Raw genomic sequence first — 20,931 nt, 5'->3', positions numbered from 1 at the left:
TAGGTCAAGGATACAGATGGTTGAGCAAACACCTCCAAGCACCTTGTTCATGTCCTCCAGCCAAAACACCTGAAACGGATCCCATGCAGTGCTAACCTCCTCTGAAACTTTGTCAACAATGACCATTCTAATGATGGTGTTAAGGCCAAAATGAATATTTAGGCTTTATTTAGCTCTCCTGACTAATACCTATGGATATTCATCTCCCATGAGTTTTTTTTTAAAAAAAAGCCTTTGGGAAAAGCCATCAAAAATGATCTGGTAAGGCACAATTTTGCGATAGTGGTTTCCGTAAGCTAATTGTGCATTGTTTGAAGGACTGCTGCCTTTTTTTGACCTGAGCTTTCTGATTATCAGCTTTGTTGAGTGACCCTCTTGAGTTTTACCCAAATAGCACCTCCCACATAGTCCTTTTGAGTCTGTTTCAAAATAAATGAAAAGCTAAATAACAATCCAACAACGAGTTTAGTTAGGATGTTTTGCAGAGCTGCAGTCGGGCATAAATAGAAGCTCCATTGTTTTCAGAGCTATGAACAGCCATTAAATATAATGTGAACTGAATATATAAGCAAGGGCTCAAAACAATGAAATGAGCCCTTATAAAATAGTATCCTGCATAGATCTGTGCCTTTATGTGTGGCCTCTAATAACAATGGAGTGAAATTATACAGAGTTTGATTCTGTTATTATCATTAGTGGTTCATAAATGATCTGGAATTAGGAGTTTAGCAGAGAGTTTTGCTGATGACACAGAATTATTTAGGGTGGTTAAAACAAAAAGATCTCTGCAAACTGAGAGAATGGGCATCAAAATGGCAAGTGCAAGCAATTGTAAAGTGATGCACTTTTGGGCAAAATGTCCCAACTTCACATATACACTGCTGTGATCTAAGCTAGTGGAGAATGACCAAGGAAGAGACCTTGGGATAAAAATGTCAACCCAGTGTGTAGTTGCTGTGAAAAAGGCAGATTCCATGTTAAGCATAATTAGGAAAGAAAAAGAAAATAAAACTGCCAAGATCCTACTCCCCTTACAAATCTATGGTGTGGCCACACTTGGGATACTGTGTACTGTAAAACAGGATATCATAGAGCTGGGGGGGGGGGAGCGCAGAAAATAGCAACTGAAATGATCAAGGGGCTGGAACAGTTCCCCTATGAAGAAGGTTACAACATCTGGGACTGTTTAGCTTATTAAAAACGGCAAGTGAGAGGAGACATGTTAGAGGCATACAAAATTATGCATGGAATAAATAAAGTGGATAGGAAGACATTTTTCTCCCTCTCATAATGTAGAATCCTGGGTCTTTCTGTGAAGCTGATTGGACATTCAGGACAGATAAAAGGCAGTACTATTGATTTGCACCCTGCCTCAATCCAGGGGGAGAGACAGGTAAGAAATACATAAATTTATTATTATTATTACTACTACTACTACTGCTACTACTTTACACAGTGCATCATTAACACTATGGAATTCGCTACCACAAATTGTAGTGATGGCCACCACTTTGGATGGCTTCAAAAGGGGATTGGACAAATTCCTGGAGAAGGCTATCAATGGCTACTAGTTCTGATGGTTATATGCTACCTTCAGTATCAGAGGCTTTATGCCTGTGTACACCAGTTGCTAGAGAACATTGGCAGGAGGGTGCTGTTAGAACTCATGTCCTGCCTGCGAATTTCCCACAGACAGCTGTTGGCAATTGAATACAATACTAGACCACATGGACCTTGCATTTTCACAAGTGGACATTTTTGCAAATGTGAATTTGATTCATCTAATGAGCAGATGATGGGACAAAAGGCACCTGATAATCCACCAACTGCAAATAGAGAAGATTTTACAAAATCCGTACATTTGCAAAACCTGAGGAAACTAGGGGTGTGCACGGACCCCCCAATCCACTTCGTGGCCCAATCCGGAAAATCCGGATCGGGCCCGATCCTCTTCGCGCCGCTCGGCCCGTCTCCCGCTCCGCTCCGCGGAGCGAGATCCGGCTTCGCCACCGTCACTATATGGACGGCGGCGGCGCAAGAGAAACCACCCACCCACCCCACCCCCTTACCTTCCTCCGTCACGAGATTCAATTGAGGCCCCGGTTGAAGCCGGAAGAGGCAGCTTCAACCGGGGCCTCAATTGAAGCCGGCGACGGAGGAAGGTAAGCGTCCCTCCTCCCTGCTCCCTTACCTGGCGCTGCAGGTGCCGCTGCTGCATTGATGGCGGTTCCGGTGGCGCCAAGTAGGCCAGACCCCCGCCCCGGCCCAGACCCCGCCCCTTACCTTCCTCCGTTGCGGGATTCAATTGAGGCCCCTGTTGAAGCTGGAAGAGGCCTCGGCCTTCACTTACATCTTCAACCGGGGTCTCAATTGAAGCCCGCGACGGAGGAAGGTAAGCGTCCCTCCTCCCTGCTCCCTTACCTGGTGGTGCCGGTGGTGCCAGGTAGACCAGGCCCCTGCCCCTGCCCCCGCCCCCTTACCTTCCTCCGTCGTGGGCTTCAATTGAGGCCCCGGTTGAAGCTGGAAGAGGCCTCGGCCTTCACTTCCGGCTTCAACCGGGGCCTCAATTGAAGCCCGTAACTGAGGAAGGTAAGTGTCCCTCCTCCCTGCTCCCTTACCTGGTGCTGCTGCCGCCGCTGCGCCGGCAGCACCAGAATAGTCCCCCTCCCCCCCACTTACCTTCAGGCGAAGCTTCGGATTGAGGCGATCCTCTTCGCCTCGATCCGCAGCTCCCCTGACTCTCTTCGCCTCCGCCTAAAGGGTAGGCGAAGCCCCCCGCTCCGCTTCTGCTTCTCCGGTTCGAGGAGAAGCGGAGCACATCCCTAGAGGAAACCGGCTGTGAAGTGGCATCAAGCATATCTATGGATTACCCATTTGAAGGCAGCATTTTAATCTCTATCTATATATTTATCTATTTTCCACATCTCTACAGCTACATATAAAGATGAAGCCATCTCCGTTAATAATAATAATAATAATAATAATAATAATAATTTTATTTCTTATCCGCCTCTCCATTTCGATTGAGGCAGGAAACAACAATAAGCAATAAAATACATAAAACTGAATTAAAACATAATATACATTGTTAAAAACATCCTTTAAAAACATCCTAAAACATTCTAAAAACACTTTAAAATTCCACTGGATAGGCCTGCCAGAAGAGATCAGTCTTTATATAGAGGTGGGGAACAACAGTAAATATAAAATACATAAAGCTGAATTAAAACATAATATACATTGTTAAACATCCTAAAATCATTTTAGAAACATCGTAAAATCATTTTAAAAACATCCTAAAATCATTTTAAAACATCCTAAAATTACACTGGATAGGACTGCTGGAAGAGATCAGTCTTAATAGCTTTCTTAAATGCTGATAGACTGTCAAGTTGACGAGTCTCCTCCAGCAGGCCATTCCACAGTCTGGGAGCAGCAGAAGAGAAGGTCCTCTGGGTAACAGTTGTTAATCTAGTTTTTGCTAGCTGAAGTAGATTTTTCCCAGAGGACCTGAGTGTGTGGGGCAGATTGTACAGGAGAAGGCGATCCCCCAGGTAGCCTGGACCCAAACCATGTAGGGCTTTAAAGGTAATAACGAACACTTTATACTTTGCTCGGGAACTGTACACCTTACAGCTTCTCCTAAGCATTCATAGAATGGTGGGTTCTCCTCTTTGGGAAGCTTTTTCCATAACAAAAGTCTCAACTTTCGATAGTCCTTCCTGTTCTGGAGGGTCCAAAACTCTGCCCAGGTGAGTGGGGTCCATCCAGAGCCTAAGGAGACCAGACTGCCTGGGCAGATGCTGCAACATGCAGTTCAGTCGTTGACAACACAGACAGTGAGACGCGAACTAAAGGACCGCATTTGAGCCTTGGCAGCTCCTGACAGCTAACATGGGACGGAGCCCAGAGATCTGGTGGTCCCTGTCCGTACAGGGACAGAAGAGAAGAAGAAGAGAAGAAGGCATCTCTCTTCTTCGATTACTATTTTGTACTAGTAGCTTTCACTTACCCTTTTCTGCGACGCATCTTTGGTTTTGGTTTTATTTTCTTCACATTGTCAAGCCAGTGGTAACAAGAGTCAAAACAAATTAAGCATTGTTGGCTGGGTTAGCCTTTTGCCATTACATTGTTCCTTTCTGAATGCTGAACAGGCTTTTAAAAACCCTTGGGGATCCGCCAAATGCATTATGCTTGCAAAAATAAATCTTCATTTTCCATAATAATTTGTAAACCATCGGCGGCGGCTTTGACAGGACTTTTTTTTTTAAGCAAAATATATATAAAAAAAATACCACTGGAAAGGAGCAGTTTTTTTATTGCATCTTTTGCATGCCAAAAGATTGGGGTTATTTAAATATACAGAGAGAGAGAGAGAGAGAGAGAGAGAGAGAGAGAGAGAGAGAGAGAGAGAGAGAGAGAGAGAGTGCTGTAATCATATAGACCCACAAAGATAAAACACTGAAATGATAATCATTTTCAGTGGCTTGGGAATTGCTCAAATGCAGCTCCCATCTTCGACAGAATGCATGCTAAACTTGCAAATGAGCCGAATGTGGAATTTTAAGAATTCAGACAGGTTCCTGACATTAACATATGCTTATACCACTGCTCTGTTATCCATCTTATTATATCACAAGGGCCTGTGTTTTCAAAGCATGTCAAGCCAGAACTCCTGAGGATGTGCCTTCCATACAGACTAATTTGGCCTTCATCAACAGAGCCTGAAACAATAGCCAGAAGATCAGAGGAACATGCCACTCCTAATATCGACACCTGAGCCAGAACCCATGACACTGGATTCAATAGACTAACTTCTGTGTCATGGCTGTGATCTACCACAAGCCCCTAATAATATGCATACAAGTGATTTATTTGTTATTTATTTATTGCATTTTTACACCGCCCAATAGTCAAAGCTCCCTGGGTGGTTGTATTGATTGATGGTTAGGTGGGTGGCTGGCTGGCTGGCTGGTTTCCCTTGCAACTCAACTGGAGGTCTGAGAGCATTTATGGCTCAACTCAATTAGCAAATCGCTTAGATCAAGAAACGAGGCCAGAGTAGCTCAGGGCAGTAGTTCAGTGGAACTCCATGTGCTTTGCATGTGGAAGGTCCCAGGATGAAACTTTTTCATCTCCAGACAGGAGTGGGAAAGACCCCTCTCTGAAACCCTGGACAGCCATGGCCAAAAAGCACAATGCAAGCTGATGCACACCCACCCAAAAAAATCACCCCTCCTGCACTGAATTAGGCTTTAAAAGAGACTCCATGGACATCAGAAATGAGGCTTTATAGGGGAAAAAATCCTGATTGCAGTGAGAGAGAGATAATGTGTATAAGTGCATTTGTCTGTGTGGGTGTGTGAATGAATGGGGTTTAAAAAACCATGGGTCTGAATGTTGCAGTGGGATTGCCCCAGGGTTTGTGGCCCCACTCACTGCTGGCATGTAGCCCCCAGGGGGTGGAGCTCACCAAGGTTTCTTCAGCTAAGCCCTGTGACCTCGCCCATCTTGATCTACATCGAGCCAGGCCAGGATGTGGATTTTTCCGGGATTTTTTCCTTGATATAAATTGAAGTGTGCGCAAATTGTGGTGTGCAATTTGCATCATTTACACAAATTTTGGCCATGATTTGCTTGATTCGTGTAGATTGCAGGCACAACTTGCATAAATTGCACCATTTGCAAGCATAATTTGTATAAATTATGCCAATTGTGACTGAAATTTGCATAAATAACACAAATTTCAACCTGGAATTTGGGCATATTTCTATTTTCGTAATATATTTTTTAAAGCAGTAAAGAAGTTCCTGGTTTTCCAGAAAACCATCATGGTGGGTGCTCTGCTGCAGTCCATTGAGTCCAAAAAGGGCTGAACTGCACAGAAAAGGACATCCCTACCTCCCCAACATCTCTGTCCTTCACTGGAAAAGGATCACTACTCTTCCTCCTATAATTATTATTATTTACATTTATATACTGCCCCATAGCCGAAGCTCTCTGGGCAGTTTATAAAGATTAAAACACTATTATTTATTATTATTATTATTTATTTATATAGCACCATCAATGTACATGGTGCTGTACAGATAACACAGTAAATAGCAGGACCCTGCCGCGTAGGCTTACAATCTAATAAGTTGTAGTAAACAATAAAGAGGGAAGGAGAATGCGAACAGGCACAGGGAAGTGTAAACAGGCACCGGGTAGGGTGAAGCTAAACAGTATAGAGTCAGAACAAACTCAATATTTGAAGGCTATAGGGAAAAGAAAAGTTTTTAGCTGAGTTTTAAAAGCAGTGATTGAGTTTGTAGTTCTCAAGTGTTCTGGAAGAGCGTTCCAGGCGTAAGGGGCAGCAGAAGAAAAAGGACGAAGCCGAGTAAGGGAAGTGGAGGTCCTTGGGCAGGCGAGAAGCATGGCATCAGAGGAGCGGAGAGCACGAGCGGGGCGATAGTGTGAGATGAGAGAGGAGAGACAGGCAGGAGCTAGACCTTGAAGAGCTTTGAAGGTCAGCAGGAGAAGTTTATATTGGATTCTGGAGTGAGTTGGAAGCCAATGAAGAGATATACAAAATTTAAAACCATAAAAGCCTAAAAACAGATTAGATACAATATCCATTTAAAACAACTATTCTGGGCCAGTTAAAAAACTCAACATAATGCTGTTAAATGCCTGGGAGAAGAGAAGTGTCTTGACCTGGCGCCGAAAAGATAACAATGTTGGCGCCAGGTGAGCCTCGTCAGGGAGATTGTTCCATTATTTGGGGGGCAGCACTGAGAAGGCCCTCTCCCTCATTGCCAACCTCCAAGCTTCCCTCAAAGTAAGCACCTGGAGGAGGACCTTAAATGTTGTTCATAGTGTACAGGAGGTAGGTTCATGTTGGGAGAGGCATTCCATCAGGTATTGTGGTATGCAATAGTTGATTTGCAAAGGTTGGCAGCTCTACAATTCTAGACAACTGGCAAAGTGGAGTCTGTGGCATTCCATAGGCAGACCTTAGCCTCAGCCCCACCTGCAGATACTTTCTGTGCTTCAGAGTCACTGTCTGAAGTATAGCCGAGCCAACATTCCTTAAGAGAGGGTTTTCCCAGAACATTTCTGAGATTTTTATATTTCTCACCCATTCTGATAAAGTCGTCCATTTTGTTGAACATTCTCTGACTATTCTCCATCATCTTTTGTGGCAGCTGAGCCCCACCCCACCCCCGGCCTCCATCAATCCTGGGGCAAAATGGAGGATGTAAAATCTGCAATGGAACCAAATGAGTTTGGATTTTTATGCATCTGACCTTTGGACCAGCTTTTTCCATCTCCAGCAGATTCCATGGACTTCTGGTCTGTTTTTCCAAACTTCAGGGATTTTGTGTAAATTTCTTTATAAAATATGCATTTCTCCCATAGGGCTAAACTGTAAAAATGCACATTTGGGGGGAATTTGCACAATTTTGCACATGTGAATTTGCACAAGTTCAGAAACTAAAAAAAAATCTGATTCCGTTGATGGGCAGATGACACCTGGCAATCTGTGAAGCACTGACAGAAGAAGTTTTACACAAATTGTACATCCCTACTTGTGATGCTGGCATTGTTAATATTGGGCTGTGCCGTCCAAGAAACCATTGGAGATTTTTCCTCCTCCTGGAGAATTTTGGAAGGCCCGTATTTTACTTGGCTTTAGTCTGAGGCATCTGCAAACTGAAGCATGACAGAAACAATGGGAGATGTCATGACCAACTAGAGCTAGGGAAGGATAAAAAGTCCTCATTCCGTTGTAGGATTGTTGGCAAAGATGAGGATACGATGGATTGAGGGGAAATTGGCACCAACCATCTTGCTGAGATGCCCTGTGTGCATTTTAGAACCGTCCTCTTTCTGCTTAGAACTATTTGATTTCCACGGTACATTTAGCAAATGCTGAGTTATAATTGAATATATGTGAAACTGCATATTATGCAAATACATTCATTATGATTCATCATGTTACAATGGAGAGTAAATGAATTGATTATTACACAACACTTAAAAATAAATAGGAGTACACTCATGTAACTCCCCAACTGAAGGATTTGCCTTCAAACAACACACATTCTGTTGCTTCTCCTGTCAGAAACAATTAAACAGGGGCAAGGAGGATGAAATGGAAGGAGCCATCTGCCTTGCCCGAAGCTCGTAGGTCAGGGCCTTTTCTGGAGGTTAAGTGTGACATATTTTCTCCTCCTTTGTAAAGTCTAAGATCTACTATCCTGTGATTTTGATGAAATGGTACATTGAGCTTTGAAAGCTGTTCGACATACTTTCAGCTTCGTGATATTTATAAACTAGCAGGCAGTAGTGGATATAGGGACAGGTGAACCCCCCACCCACCCAGCTCCTGTTCTGGCAGCATGTGGGGCAAGCCACCAGATGGTCTGAAGGTGCCCAGGGAGCGCTCATAACTTTTTAAAATCCTTTTTTTGCACAAAATCATGTTTTGGAATATTTCTGAAAATCACGATTGATGTAAATTTGCAGTCATAAATAGCACAATTTGTGCAAAATTGCAGGTCTAAATGACCATCTATGGCTGCATCTTGCACAAATTTCACTATTTACAGCCACACATTTGCACAAATTGTGTGATTTACTGTTGCAAATTTGCACAAATCATGCCTTCCATAAACATTCCCACCCATGATTTTGTGCAAATGTGGATTTGCACAAGACATAGTTTCCATAAACATTCCAACCTGTGATTTTGTGCAAATGTGGATTTGCACAAATCATAGTTTCCATAAACATACCCACCTGTGATTTTGTGCAAATGTGGATTTGCACAAATCACAGTTTGCACCACCACCAACAACAACCCAAAGAAAAAGGTCAGAAACTGTGAGCTTGCCCAACTCAACATGCCCTGAGTCGAGCCAGGACAGGGATCTGTGAACTGCCATCCAGGGGGCTGAGCTGGTGAAAACCTGTTGAGCCCTACCCCTGAAAGAGGATTTCAAGGCTCTCCATCATCATCTGGGCCACAGCTAGACCTAAGGTTTATCCTGGGATCATCCAGGGTTTGCCCCTGCTTGAGCACTGTATCCCCTGTGTGTCACCTAGATGAACAGGTTTGACTTCTGGATGATCCTGGGATAAACCTTAGGTCTAGCTATGGCCTTGGTCTTCTCATGAGCAGAAAAATAGAACATCTGGATCTCAACTGGAGTGTTATTTATTTTGGATATTTACACCCTGTCCTCTCAAGTCAGCTTAGAAAAAGAAATGTTGACACCACAAAATTATTATTATTATTATTATTATTATTATTATTATTATTATTATTTGTTAACCGACCATCCATTCTGATTGAGGCGGGGAACAACAGTAAATATAAAATACATAAAGCTGAATTAAAACATAATATACATTGTTAAACATCCTAAAATCATTTTAGAAACATCCTAAAATCATTTTAAAACATCCTAAAATTACACTGGTTAGGACTGCTGGAAGAGATCAGTCTTAATAGCTTTCTTAAATGCTGATAGACTGTCAAGTTGATGAGTCTCCTCCAGCAGGCCATTCCACAGTCTGGGAACAGCAGAAGAGAAGGTCCTCTGGGTAACAGTTGTCAATCTAGTTTTTGCTAACTGAAGTAGATTCTTCCCAGAGGACCTGAGCGTGCAGGGCAGATTGTATGGTAGAAGGCGATCCTGCAGGTAGCCTGGACCCAAACCATGTAGGGTTTTAAAAGTGATAACAAACACTTTAATTATTTATTTATTTATTTATTTATTTATTTATTTATTTATTTATTACACTTATATACCACCCCCATAGCCAGGGCTCTCTGGGTGGTTTACAGAAATTCTAAAATTAAGATAAAAACGAGTATACAAAATTTAAAATTCTAAAACACAGAACATACACACATAAAGCATTAAAAACCATTAATTTGTACTTTGCCTGGAAACTAATTGGCAGCCAGTGAAGACATTTTAAAACTGGTGTAATATATATCAGAATATATCAGAATAAGCACAATATATACTTAAGGTGCTGGCCATTTATTCAATGAGGGAGGTTATATAATTTCCAGATCCTCCATTGTCCCACAAAATGGAGGCTCTGGATGGCGGGGAGTCCATTGGATTTCTGGACCTACTCACGTACCTGTGACTTCTCTACATAGGAAGTCCTCTGGGTATCTAGAAATCACAGGCATATTTTGGATTGCCCTGCTTTCCTTCCAAATTCATAGCAACTCAACAAATCACCTTCAGTATTGGAGAGAATGATAATTTAGCTGGGACTAGTAACATTCTCTTTTATCACAGACAATTGCTCAGAATCTATATATATACAGGATTGCCAGTGATCGATACGTTCTGACAAACTTGTATATTTTCTAATTGGATTCATCCTTTCTTTTCTTTCTTTCTTTTAAAGAACTGAAATCTATACCCAGGAATACATTTAGGTCTGGTACCCAACTTTGGCTGTTCTAATGAAGCTCCTTGCTGATTTCCCAGATGGCCATTATAAATGGCTGAAGAAGGACAACTGAACTGACAATCAGAAGGCAATCAGCAGAGATTAGCAGAGCATCTGCCCTCTACTCTTCTACTCGTAGAGCAGAGCCATGCATAGGGAGGCCTTGTCGGGTCAAATCGGTGCTGTTTCTGCATTTTGTCTGCAAGGATCATCATGCAGGTAGACATGGGCAGCCAAATGTTTGTCCAATTGGTTCAAATACTTGCATGAACTCCAGCATTCCAACCTTCCATCAACCATCACAGCTCCTGGCTTCCCAGGTGGCCCATGATTGATAGATCTCCCTTGCTTATCCACTCCTGGTCTAAGTCACTTGACTAGTCCAGACACAATGCAGGATTTACAATTCAGGATGCAACTACAGCATACATGACAGATCACCATCCAGCCTCTGTTCAAATATCCCCAGTGGTAAGGTGACCATATTAAGGAAACAACAGGGCCAGCCCCAAGGGGCTGTGCCCACCAACATAGCTGCCTCCCAAGGACAGCATGCTCCCACCAGCATGCTCCCTGACAGTCTTACTTCCTCTCCTCAGGTCTCAGACTTCTGGGAAAGCGGAGATTTCACCGATTGGAATTTAATCAATTAAAAAAAAAGCAGGTATGTTTATAAATTTCAGAAGAGCTGGCCAAATTGGCCAGATTGGAGGATGGATCATTTTCTTAGCTGGCAACATTGCACCGGCCAAGAGATGTCCCGGATTGCCACGTTGGAAGGGCTTGGAGGCTGCAAATTTTCCAGACATTTTATGAATTAATAGGATTTTCCCCCGGATCTGGTTTAACACCCCATTTTCCTGAACTATCCGGTGAAAACCAGACAGTTGATCCCCTTACCCAGTAGTGGAGAGCCCACCATCTCCCACAGCAGTGTCTTTGACCCTCAAACAGCTCTTTCCACTAAGAGGTTTCTCCTAAGGTTTAGCTGAAATCAGCTTCCCTGCAATTTCCATCCATTGGTTCTAGTTCTGTCCTCTGGAGCAACAGAGAAAAACGTTACTCCACCTTCTGCTGCATGACCACTCCAAGATTACATGTATTTATTCTTTGCAGTGTTTTAGTGATGGTCTGGGGGATGGGGGGGGACCCATGCAAATGATCAAAAGGGACTGGAAGCCATGGCAAACTGTGCATGATCCAATTCCAGAATTAATCTTAGAAATTATCCTAGTTAAACTGGAATTCAGGAGGAGTGGAACACAGGGTAGAAGAGAATGAGGGAGACCGATCCATACCTGAGCCATCCCTCAAGTCCCCATTTGAACTTTCCTTGGGGAAAGTAGCACTACAGGTGCAAGAGGAAAATGCAGGGCGCCCTATTATTAGGAAAGTGAGATGGCTGCTCCATATGGCAGATGATGTCTGGTGAGGATGGGGCAGCAAGGCCAAGCCATGGAAGTCCGTCCTGAGCCCTTGACCTTTTCCCTCTGTGTTCCATGCATCCAGCCCTCTGCCCCCTATGTTAGCCTGCTATCCTCAAGTGCAATGGAGAATACTCTACCATCATGAGCATTGAAGTAAAACTCAACTGTCGTATCTATTTACTTCTGTGCATGGAATTGTGTATGGGGGGATCTTCTGCCTAAGACAGCAAAATGTCTTGGGTCGGCCATAGCAACAAGGCCACAATGGCTGATTTAAGTAGATGGAGAAGTATGTATGGGAGAAGGCATTCCCTAAGCCAACCTTCTCCTAACTAGTGCCCACCCAGATGCTTCGGACTTCAACTCACATCAGCTCCAGCCAGCATGGTCCATGGCCAGAATGTACGAACATAAGAAGAGCCCTGCTGGATCAGACTGAGGGTCCATCTAGCCCAGAACTCTATTCACACAGTGGCCAACCAGCTGTTTACCAGGGACCAAAAAAGCAGGACATGAGTGCAACAGAACCCTCCACACCCATGTTTCCCAGCAACTGGTGCACACCGGCTTACTGCCTTGGATTCTGGAGGTAGCACATAATCATCAGATAGCACATAACCATCAGGTAGCACATAACCATCAGGTAGCACATAACCATCACATAACCATCAGGTAGCACATAACCATCAGGTAGCACATAACCATCAGATCTATAGTACAAAACATCTGGAAGGCACCAGGCTGAGGAAGGCAGACCCAGTTTGTTTAGGGCCCTCATAGTAATCCCCAACACTTTGAATCGGTCCCGAAAGCAAATTGGAAGCCAGTCCAGATGAACCAAAATCAATATAATGCTTTCCCTATTGCCAATCCTCCAATTGTTCTCCCAATTTTTTCCCCAAATCTACAGCTATTTGTAAGCTGAAAATGTGAAGGGAAGTGAGCACAAATAGAACTGGAGCAGCCCTGACATGTCGTTTTATTGCTTACGATTCTGAAATTGTGTTTGCATGCCATTGTTGGTTGAGACCCAAACAATGCACAATAATTTACACATGTGATTACCTTCTGAATTCTATCTTGACTTGCAAATAGAAGGGAAGCCATGAAACACCCCATGAAAATACATTTGTCTTTTGTTGACGATAGCAGGCAATTAAGCACTCCCCCCCCCCCAAATATAAGGCAGAAGGATTTGTGTAGATATCAAGTAAGAATGTGCCATCCTCCAGGACATTTAACCACAACTGGGAAGCGGAAGATAAAAAGGAGCAGAAAAGAACACAAATAAAACACAAAAGAGAACAGGAATGACATCAGTGTTGAATTCGCTGATGCTATCACTTCCCGTTGTTCTTTGGTTTTCCAAAACTCCCCACAGAAAAATGATGTTGTACAGGCCAAGATGTGTTTTTCGGTTGCCAATTTGGTTTTGTTCCTCTCTGCAGATATTCACACTGGTATTAGCTTCGTGCATATAAAGCTGCATATATTTTTTTAAGGCAAATATGTAAAAGACTCCAGCAATATCCTCTCTGGACTTCATTTAGATTAAGTCATTGTATGCAGGATCGCCAAGATAAAAAGGAACTTTAGCTTGGCCATCATCAGCATTGTTCTTATCTTTTAAACATAATTAACACCCACACATGGTACACGGTACCGGGAATATATCTCTTATTTTGTGGTGGGATTAATGGTTTTCTGTAAGACTTGGGAGCAAAAGTTAGGTTACTCCAAAGGGCCAAACCAGACATGACTTTAACTGCATGGATACTATTAACAGGCATGCTTTTGGAGTTGGGGGGGGGCATGTAAATAGCAGCTGAGGGAAACCTGAGCAGCCTTGGCCCATGGGAGGTGATGACAAGGATTAATTCTTTCTCTCCCTGCCATGGTACCAACAATAATTGCTGCTTTTGGAGTGCATTCCTATGAGACTGATGCTCTAGAGATAGAGGACTCCAGTCTTGGAGACCTTCTGTCTATCTTACGGTCTGTCAGGAAGGGCAGGAGGAATGGTAGAGGCGTTTCACCCTCTTGTGTGCTATCTTAGTTAAAATGAACCTCCTAGCCTGTCTAGTATTCTTACCTGTCCTGGGTGGAGAACTGTAGAATCATAGAATGGTAGAGTTGGGCTATTGAGTCCAACCCCTGCTCAGTGCAGGAATCCACCCTAAAGCATACCTGACAGATGGTTGTCCAGCTGTCCTCCCTAGGTAACTGGTTCCATTGTCATACTGCTCTAACAGTGAGGGGTTATTTCCTGATGTCCGACAGAATCTGGGTTCCTGTAACTTGAGCCCATTGTTCCATGTCCTGCATTCTGGGTTGATCGAGAAGAGATCCCGGCCCTCCTCTGTGTGACAACGTTTCAAGTATTTGAAGAGTGCTATCATGTCTCCTCTCAATCTTCTCTTCTCCAGGCTAAACATGCCCAGTTCTTTCAGTCTCTCCTCATAGAGATTTGTTTCCAGACCCCTGATCATCCTTAATGCCCTCCTCTGAACATGCTCCAGCTTGTCTGCATCCTTCTTGGTGTGGTGCCCAGAACTGGATGCAGTATTCAAGATGAGGCATAACCATGGCCGAATAGATCCTGTGGATCCATATGTACTCTCTCCTATAATCCCAGCACACTGACACAAACCTTTTCCACTCCCTGCCCCATACCTGTTCCGAGGGTACAGAAGTGACCTCAGTTAAGGAAGCCACTGTGGAGCTTTCCATGGTGGCTGGAAAGTGTAGGAGAAGGAATCACTGCTCAAATTTTCCCCTCGTCATAGCTCTGTCTATAGCCACAGTGTGGGTGAGGGAAATCCTCAGTATCCCATAGCTCCTCTATACACCATCTGACAAGTCATAGGTACGAATGTCAGAGAAATCTGTTTTGCGTTGGAGTTCAATGGCTTTTCCTACGTTCAGCCTCCAGGACTTTGTTTCAGTTCCTGCTGTGGTGCCCCACTTGATCTGCAGCAACTCAGGCCAGTTTGCAGATTTTCTGGCCATCTTGTGCATTTTTTTGCAGGTCCCACAATTCGTGCAAATTTGACTGTAATTTGTGAAAATCACTCAGAAATTTGCATGAATAACTCATCACTTGTGCATATTCCAGAACCTTGGGTGGGTGGGAAAAAAGAGTTTCCAGAGTTCGGGGGAAAGCCCGCAGTTCGGCTTGAAAACATTATCAAGTCACACATGTCGCGGGACTCAGTTGAGTAAAAAAAGAACTGGATTTCCCAACGACAGTCATCTCTAAGCAGAGGATTGCTCTCTGAAACTCCTATTTGCATTTCAAGGGAAGCTTCTATCGGCACTAATGAAGGCTTTCCCTTTAAATCCAAATACCAGCTTTGCAGAGGATTTTCACGTATACATGGACCTGGATTTCATGTATTTTGGATCTGGAAGTGTAGCCACAAGGCTGCAGAGAGCTTTGTGCCGTTGTGAGGAGCCATAAGTTGTTGTTTTTTTCAAAGGACAGGAGAGGAAGGACGAGGAGGAGGAGGAGGAGGAGGAGGAGGAGGAGGAGGAGGAGGAGGAGAAGAAGAAGAAGAAGAAGAAGAAGAAGAAGAAGAAGAAGAAGAAGAAGAAGAAGAAGAAGAAGAAACCCCTCAGAGACATCATCGAACTATATTAAACCTTAGCTCTTCTCAAAATTTCCATGAATTTCACCCAATGAAAGTATTCTATGAATTCTCCTACCCCCAATCATAGAGGAAGAGGCACTTTCATGCAACACCCCATGAAATGCTGAATAAAAACTGTGCCAAAGCATTTGACACAGCCCTGCCTCCAGCCCTGGAGAGCTGCAGCCCGTTGCAGTATAGACCAGGGCAGGCGATCTTGTGACCTCCAGATATTTTCAGACTAGAGCTATCATAAATCCCTGCTAATGCTCAGGGATTCTGGGCACTGTGATCCAACACCTCTGAAGGGCCTACAACTGATATACGCAATACTGATTTAGATGGACACTACAGGCTGATATAAGGCTTCCTACTACATGCCAGGAATACAGGGTTAGCCCTCCCATGAGTTGAGGTGAATCCCCCACCTCAGGTGGGAGATCGACTTCAACTAGTTCAAAATATGGCAGCCAGGTTGGTCACCACTACATCTAGGGGTGAGCATATTACCCCAACATTAAAATCACTCCACTGGCTGCCAATTAGTTTCTGGGCAAATTACAAAGTGTTGGTCATTACCTTTAAAGCCCTACATGGTTTGGGTCCAGGTTACCTGGGGGATCGCCTTCTCCCATACAGTCCACCCCGCACACTCAGGTCCTCTGGGGAGAACTTACTTCAGACAGCCAAGACTAGGCTGACATCAGTTTCTCAGAGGACCTTTTCTTCTGTCACCCCCGGATTGTAGAATGGCCTGCTGGAAAAGATTCATAAAATTAACTCTGTGGTTTTAAGGCAGCTTTGAAGACTAGCCTTTTCCAGCAGGCCTACCCAGATCAATGTAAAATCAAGAAATTTTAAGAAGTGCTGATTCCTGTACTAGAATCATGGAATCATAAAATAGCAGAGTTGGAAGGGGCCTACAAGGCCATCGCGTCCAACTCCCTGCTCAGTGTAGGAATCCACCCTAAAGCATCCCTGACAGATGGTTGTCCAGCTGACTCTTGAATGCCTCTAGTGTGGGAGAGCCCACAACTTCACCAGGCAACTGATTCCATTGTCCTCTGTGTGACAACCTTTTAAGTATTTGAAGAGTGCTATCAATCATGTCTCCCCTCAGTCTTCACTTCTCCAGGCTAAACATGCCCAGGAAGGGAGCAACATACTAATGTTGTTCCCTGCCTTGATACAAAGGGAGAGGCGGGTAAGAAATAAAATTATTATTATTATTATTATTATTATTATTATTATTATTATTATTATTAGGAAATTTAGTGGACCGCATGGGTCCACCAATGCTGCGATGGTTGCGTGCCCTGCTACCCTATTCCTCACTCTGTCTGAGGACATCTTAGAGTAAGGCATAAGGTGGGCAGCTGCTCTAGAGTGAGGCCTCCTACCTCAGGCAGTGGCAAGGTCTTGTGCCAGCTCTGTGGAAATCCATGACATACACACTGGAGTTATTCAAGAAGCAAAACAACATGGAAGGTGTTCACTAATGGTAGAATGTTTGAACATCTTGGCACTACATTGAACAACAACACGAACAAAACAATTGCCCCAGTCCTGGTCACAAACCACTCCTCATAGGCCATAGCTAGACCTAAGGTTTATCCCTGGATCGTCCAGGGGTCAAACCTGTTCATCTAGGTGACACACAGGGGATCCAGTGCTCAGGCAGGGGCGAACCCTGGATGATCCCAGGATAAACCTTAGGTCTAGCTGTGGCCATAGAGACCTGTGCAGGAAACCAAGATCCCTTTGGACAAGGACTTGAAGAAGAACTACCGGGGGATGGAGGGAATTCAGAGGATCATAGAGAACACAACAATAAGGAAAAGTGCTTTTCAACAATAAATGAAACAGAACTGAAAATGGACGGAGAGTCTAAGCTTGAACTCAGCCTGAGTTTGAACTGCCTGGCAGATGTTTTTGTTCAAGAGCTCAATCAGTATGGATCATCAGATCCCTCAAAGCCTCACTACAGACCTAGGATACTATCAATAAATAAATGTTAATTAGGTTTTGCTTTTATTGTGTTAAAGCTGCAGAGATAGACCAGCCGGATTGATTACAGACATCTACTGCTTTTTGGAGATGTGTGGTCTTTTACAAGCAGCTGTACAAGACAGAAATATGAGGTGCTTCTAACGAGTGAGTCGAAATTAAAGCCTTCCAAAGATCGATGCGTCAGGGGACGTCTCGCGTTCGTTTCCCAGCCTTCACTGATATATGCCTTCACCTTTTCATCTTTACATGGCACACAGTTTTATTTATTGTTGCATCTTATTGAAAGGAACTTTTGTTCAGCTTTGTTATTTCCCTTCTCCCCGGTAACCTTTATGAGCTTCTGGGCTGCTGCTACTGGGTTTGGTTTGGTTTTAAAAAGGCCAGGATATAGCATGGCTTCAGTTTCAATACAGTTAAACTTAGCGAAATGCCACAACCCTCAGTGCCAATTTAAAACTGCCCACCTTTAGGGATGTTTTGGTAATTCCACCCCTCCAAATTTCTCAGCTGATTCTAGGGCTACAAATGACCCGGGCAGGAACAACACTACAGCTTTATGATGGGTTGCAACGGTATTGACAACTGTTGGGGCCCATGACACACTCCATATATTTTCAAAGGGTTATATCCTGCTTGGTGTATATTTGGCCTCAGTCTTATCTCTGAAGTGAAGCCCCCTGCAATCAGTGTTAGAAATTAGACTTCAACATGCATTGCCTTGCTATGTCTATTGACCACCAATAGGGTGCAATAGTTGTAGTTGGCAGAGGGTCCCGGCTTCATCCTCCTCTCTGCTATCCTTTAAGCATGTCTTTGTTTAGACTACCATCCCTTCCACTTCCTGTCTTCTTTGCACAGTCTCCTCTCTATCAACAAAGGGCTGCTATGGAATGGATCATCCCTGTGCATGCAAATGACACACAGGTAATCCCTCCGTTTGCCTGAGATAATCCTTAGGTGTAGAAAGGGCCTCTCTCTCGCTCTCTCCTCCAATTTAGTTAGTCAGAACGAGGCTTTCCTATCCCATGCATTTTCCCCAATAAATACGCTTGTCTTTTAAGATAAACATCAGTCTCCCTTCGTGTATTCTTTATATCTCCAAGCCCCTATACTCTGTTGGCAAAGCTAACCCAACAATCAGAACCCTCCATTTCTCTCATGTTATTTCAAAATCCTTGACAGAGCACTAGAGATGGATGAATGTTTGCCTCCCCAATTCTCCTCAGATTGGCTCAGAATAAGCTACACTATCCCCATACAGGCGCACACACACACACACACACACACACACACACACACATCAAAAATGAGATCCTTATCAAATCCAATCTCAACATGCTCATAGAGCAGCCTCCCAAATTTGCTCATTTCTGTTTTGGGTAGAGACAAGCTGATTTTCTTTTAGATGACATTATTTTCTTAGGAAATTCATAGGTACTGTCATGTCAAACCCTACTGACCCTGTTTTGGGAGAAGGTGTTTCAGGTAATCAATCAGAATCAGATTCGGAAATAGAGGAGGCAGTGCCAGACACCAGCCAGCCTGTACCAGTGGGGGAGGAAGCTCTCATGGGCGATACCCCAGCTGGGAGTCAGCCCTCTCCAGAGCTTATCTCCTCAAGGCCAAATCCTACACACTCAGTGGGAAGTGAACTTTCTTCCAGAGGAGATTGTCCCAATAAGCTAGCTGATGCTAGGGTCCGCCGGAAGCTCAAACACACAGAGCAGAAGGAAGGCGTGAGAAAGTCAGTCCAACTAGGATTGCACCAGAACCTGCCTCTGCACCATGCTCTCTGAAGTTACGGGCGTTTGGGAAGGGGCTTCCTATTCTTCTTGAGTGGACAATTGTCTTGCTTAGTTTGCATAGTTTTGCCTAAGGGTAAGTTTCCAAGAGATTAGACTCTCTTCAGGTAGAAGAATCATAGAATCATAGAATCATAGAATAGCAGAGTTGGAAGGGGCCTACAAGGCCATCGAGTCCAACCCCCTGCTCAATGCAGGAATCCACCCTAAAGCATTCCTGACAGATGCTTGTCCAGCTGACTCTTGAAGGCCTCTAGTGTGAGAGAGCCCACAACCTCCCTAGGTAACTGATTCCATTGTCATACTGCTCTAACAGTCAGGAAGTTTTTCCTGATGTCCAGCTGGAATATGGCTTCCTTTAACCTGAGACCGTTATTCCGTGTCCTGCACTCTGGGAGGATCGAGAAGAGATCCTGGCCCTCCTCTGTGTGACAACCTTTTAAGTATTTGAAGAGTGCTACCATGTCTCCCCTCAATCTTCTCTTCTCCAGGCTAAACATGCCCAGTTCTTTCAGTTTCTCTTCATAGGGCTTTGTTTCCAGAGATGTTTGTTGCTTAATAAAAGCTTTGTGGATTACTTAGCAAGCCTCATCATTTGCCTCCCATAGAAAGCAGGAGTTTTCTGAGAAACATGACAGGTATTTTATGTGTACACATTTCTCCTAATACCTGCATTTCTGTGTGCACTTTTCTGTATGCACATTTGCCTAAGTCATAAACATCTTTTGCCAGCAGTTTTTCCTCTCTCTTTTTGTACATCTTAATAAATGAATTTCATGTATAGTCCACCTAATTATTATTTATATGCATTTTTGTTCAGAAAACTGCTTCTTCAATTAGCTTGCAAATCCCCCATGTGAGGCTCACATTCTGAATGGGAGGACAAGACCGCCAATCAGACTTTGCCTCCAAGGGTCTGGCCCAGATCCAGCAAAAACCTCCCATGGATAGAGAAGTTCTGAGAGCCAGTGTGGTGTAGTAGTGAGAATGTTGGACTGGGAGGAGCTGTATATTTCTTTTTTATTTTTATTTTTCAGAATCTGCGGCTTCATAAGAGTTAATGAATCTCACCCAAATAAAAACCTAATAAAGTACAGATGAGGTCTGCACACATCGATGGCGCCTAACAGTTGGCATTCTGGCGCACTGTTAGATGTTCTATAAAATTGTCCTCACATGAATAAATGTGCTTAGCGATGGGCTCTCGTACTAGGAAAGTGTTATCTTGGGAACTGGCCAATTAAAGCAGCAGGAAACCACTAAGTCAGAAAATACCACATATCAAAACACAGAGACAGCAGTGAGAACTTCAGTGAGATCTCGGGAAACCTGGTTTCTTCTTGTCCCCACTCAGTCATAGAATCATAGAATCATAGAATCATAGAATAGCAGAGTTGGAAGGGGCCCACAAGGCCATCGAGTCCAACCCCCTGCTCAACGCAGGAATCCACCCTAAAACATCCCTGACAGATGGTTGTCCAGCTTCCTCTTGAATGCCTCCAGTGCGGGAGAGCCCACAACCTCCCCAGGTAACTGATTCCATTCTCATACTGCTCTAACAGTCAGGAAGTTTTTCCTGATGTCCAGCCGGAATCTGGC

This window comes from Elgaria multicarinata, chromosome 4 (genome assembly GCF_023053635.1).
Source record: "Elgaria multicarinata webbii isolate HBS135686 ecotype San Diego chromosome 4, rElgMul1.1.pri, whole genome shotgun sequence".
Lineage (NCBI taxonomy): Eukaryota > Metazoa > Chordata > Lepidosauria > Squamata > Anguidae > Elgaria > Elgaria multicarinata.
This window is presented reverse-complemented; position numbering follows the sequence as displayed.